The 4,361-nt window shown below is 28.8% G+C and overlaps 1 protein-coding gene across 1 annotated transcript in view; it reads left to right on the top strand.

Moving 5' to 3' along the window:
• Positions 1-3,079: 3,079 nt before the first annotated feature.
• The window catches only part of LOC106791317, a gene marked incomplete in the record, with an annotated part of 8,915 nt that continues 7,633 nt past the window's right edge, over positions 3,080-4,361 (top strand). The window contains 1 exon segment of the mRNA XM_014756874.1: positions 3,080-3,282.

Below are 4,361 nucleotides of genomic sequence, written 5' to 3'. Positions count from 1 at the left end.
AAAAAAAAAAAAAAAAAAAAAAAAAAAGGAAATATGTTCGTACGAGACACCATTGTATTACGTATGTATTTTTTCTTTTTGTTTTTTAATTTTCATTTGCATTTGCATTTTCTTTTCTTTTCTTTTCTTTTTTTATGATTCATTTTCCTTCCATTATTACAATAAAGCAAAGAATTAAGCAACGCGGCTAAAAATAACTGAGGGGTAGTTTAAAGAGAATAAAGAAAAGCGGACATTTTTAAGTAACTGTGATTTATTAAAGTGTTTTATATTATACATATATAAAAAATATATAGATTATATATATTATAGAGAGAGAGAGAAAGTGAGAAAGTGAGGAAAACCAGTGAGTGCTAGAAAACGAGAGAAAGAGAGAGAGAGAGAGAGAGAGAGAGAGGGAGGGAGAGAGAAAAATAATATGAATTAATTTTTATGCATAATATTAGACGATGTTTCTTGATGTCGCTGTAATTTATACGGAAGCGTAGAAATTTTCTAGATTTACATATCGATAGCATTAGCAAAGAGCGTCTATATTATTATTATTATTATTATTATTATTATTATTATTATTATTATTATTTGATCATTATTATAATTTGAACTTTTTATTGTATCGTTAGCGATATATTTTGAGATAAAAAGAAAGTGTACGAAAACGTTCGTTCCAGAATTGTTAAATAGTTTCTAACGAGAAGCTCGTAAAAATATATGTTTTTTTTTTATTATTATTTTTTTGTTTTATCTAATTAATATTATTATTATAATATATTATATTACATTATGTGTTATATATATTATATGATATTATACGAAGGACATTCGCAAATGTGTGTGTTATGTCGTAGAAGAGGAAAACAATCGAGAACATTTGTTCGTTTGTTTTTATTCTTTTCTTTTTAAAAAATTTTGTTTAAATATAACAAACGCCAACCTCTCGCGAGGTGTTCCTATATACAATATACCTACCGTATGCATACATACATACATACATACATATGTACTGCACTTTATGTCGAGCGCTTTTCGTAAAGATTCGTAGTCGTTAGTAAAATGTAGAAATGTTTTATTTTTTTTTTTTTTTTTTTTTTAAGCCAAAGTTCATTCAATTATTTTCGAGCATGGCTCACGTCCTCGTCATCGTAGTCGTTATATGGTGACAAGTACTTAAAAAAAAATGTAATAGTATATTACATTTTTATTTACTTGTCAATTAGAAAAAGAAAATTTTTAATTGTGTTTTTTTTTTTCTTTTTTTTTTCTTTTATATAATTTGGATTCGCTCGACAAAAGTGTAAAACTGTCCTGATAGTACGTGTTCATTTTTTTAGACTCCACAGCAAATGTATGTGTGGAGAATACGAGGAATATGTAGATGTATGTATCCTCGATATATACAATAATATTATAGATTCCAAGATCAACGATGAGGGGAGTCGTTTAGCCATGAGATATACGAACTGTTTATTAGTACATGACAAGAAGAAGAAGAAAAAGAAAATAATATTCAGAAACGAGAAATAAGTCAGAAGAAAAAAATGTATATGAAAAAAACGGGGAAAAAAAAAGATTGAGATTTTCTTACTAAATGCTACATGTGGTTTATCCTGCTAAAATGAAATGTTTTCTCATTCGTGTAACGTTATCAGATTTCAATATAAAAAAAATGGGAGGAAGCTAACTAACAAACAAACAAACAGTATATATGATAAACGAAATTTTCCTATTTTGAAAATTGGCAACATCTAAACAAATCGACATGTTGGAAAATAGAATTAGCTGTGAGAACAGTGCGAAAGATAAAAAGAAATATTTAAAATTCAATCGCTTATTTCGTTTCTCGACGACCGAGTCTCGCTCGTCGCACCAGTGTCTACGGTTACAATAATGTAATGTCTAAGAATTTTTCTGAGATTGTACATATTATCTTTTTTACTATTAAACATTTTGAAAAGCGAATATACTTGAGAATTTCTCCAAACGATTTTACCCAAATTCGATATGTATATACGAAAAAAAAGTTAATTTTAATAAAACTTACGTAAGTATATATATATATATGTATAAGTAATTAATTAATTTTTACACATGTATATACAAATTTTACAAAAACATAACACTTATACATAAGACAAAAATCTTATCATTTGTTTCATATAAAAGATAAAAATTCAAAAAGTGCATACATATTTACATGCACAATTTACTCTTACGTATTTACGTGCATAAAAATTAGTTTTCTACTAACTTTTTCGATTAATCGATATCGCATAAATAAACTTTTGCAAAAAAAATACGATACATAAACACATACATATACATAAGATAAAAATCACATAATTAGTTCCTGAAAAAAAAAAAAAAAAAGGAAAAAACAGTACGTACTCGTAAATACTTGCTTATACATATATATATTAACTAGACAAAAAAAAACATAATTCATTACAAAAAAAAAAAAAGAACCACGATACACATACAGGTATATGAATTAATAGTATTTATTTTTTTTTTTTCAACGAGTTCAATGTACCGTTCATTCTGTAAACTTCATGTGTACGCATACGCGAGAATATATTAAAAGCTTAATCGTCATCTAACACGAAAGTTAATTAGATAGATAGAGACGAAAGAAATGGAGGAAAAACGAAAATGGAAAAAGAGAGAAAAAAAAAAAAATCAAGTTTCCTTGGCTGTGAATTATACGCATCCACGCGAAACGCATTAATAATAATAATAATAATAATAAAGAATTATACGATAATATAAGAAAAATGCAGAGAGGGTTTTGTAGATGCGCGGTCGAACGAAGGAAGGAAGGGTTGCCACGGAGTCGAGTTTGCGCGGAACGCGTTTCGTCCGCACTCCATACACCCCCGCCACCCCCCATAAGGAAATGAAGGAAGGAGGATCAGCAGAAAACCCGGAGACTCTCTCCTAGAGCGTTTCGCGGACTGTCACCGCGGATTCTAACGTTCGTGAGAACGCGAATGAATTTTTTTTCTATTTTGCTCGTGTTTACAACGAGTTTTTTTATATACCTATTATCGTGATATATATATAAATATATATATTATTTTTCTCTCTCTCTCTCTCTCTCTCTCTCTTTTTATTCTTTTTTATCAGAGCCAAACTTTTCTTTTTTTTTTTAACGTTATCCAATTGAAACGAACACAACGGAAGATTAAAAAAAATCAAGATCCAAATTGAAAAGGAAAAATAAAATAAAAAGGTGAACATTAATTAGTTCAATTGTGAGAAAAGACGATGGACCATCGTCGACAGGTGCGTGAACCTCCTCCTTTCTTCAAATAACTCGCGTGGTGGAGCTGTAGGTGTTTTTCACTTGTGTGTATATATGCATATATATATATATGTATATATGTATATATACGTGTGTGACTCTTATGTGTCGTTATATATATATTTATATGTATATGTATTTATGTATGTGAATATAGTATCGTTGTAGTAGTAGGTGTGACGAGAGGGCTGAAATACTCCTCGACTCGACGTGCTTCTTCCCTCGTGTAGAGACTCATTCTCTTTCTTTCTCGCTCGAGAACGGACGAGTATATTCGATCGATCGTATAAGCAAACTCGGATAGGACGATATCAAATGGCATGTTCCTGGAAAATTACTCAGGGATATTACTTACTCGTCGAACTATCTCGTCAACTATCTTTCTCTCTCTCTTTCTTTCTCCTCATTTTCTTTTCTTGAATTTCTCATTCTCTTGGCATATTTGTTTCCTTTGTTTTTGTCTTTTTCTATTTCTATTAAATAATAAACCGTTTATTTTGTTTAATTTTCTTTATTACGTTCTTTTCTTTTTTTTTTTACTATTTTTTCTTTTTCTTTCATGGGTGGGGTTGATAACAACTGCAACGAGATATAGATAAAGTAAGAATATTCCTTAGTCTTTTTGTTTGTGAAAGTTAGGTTCTTCTATTATACAAAGTTAAAACGATTACGTGACTCGTAAATGATCAGAACGATCGATCTGACGTGTTTATTCCGAATAGTTGTAACGCGTGCATGCAAATTTTTATTTTACTTTACCTTCCTAGATACTAATGTTTTTTCTATCTCTTTCTCTTTCTCTTTTCGTGTTTACGATCGAATTTATGCATTAATGATTGATTTTTTTCACGAATTTAAATTGCGACGATAATTAATATTTAGGAAAAAAAAAAAAGAAAAGAATTTCTTTCGTTTTACTGTTTGTTTTTTTTTTTAATTCTAATCTCGATAATCTACCACGATATGTAACTCAATCTTTTTCAATATGTTTTATTTTAAGTAATATATTATAAATTTTTCGTTTACCTATTAATAATAATTAATTGACGTTATGTGTAAA

Source organism: Polistes canadensis, unplaced genomic scaffold (assembly GCF_001313835.1).
Source record: "Polistes canadensis isolate GaletaPanama2010 unplaced genomic scaffold, ASM131383v1 scaffold_295, whole genome shotgun sequence".
NCBI classification, from domain to species: domain Eukaryota; kingdom Metazoa; phylum Arthropoda; class Insecta; order Hymenoptera; family Vespidae; genus Polistes; species Polistes canadensis.
This window is presented reverse-complemented; position numbering and strand designations above follow the sequence as displayed.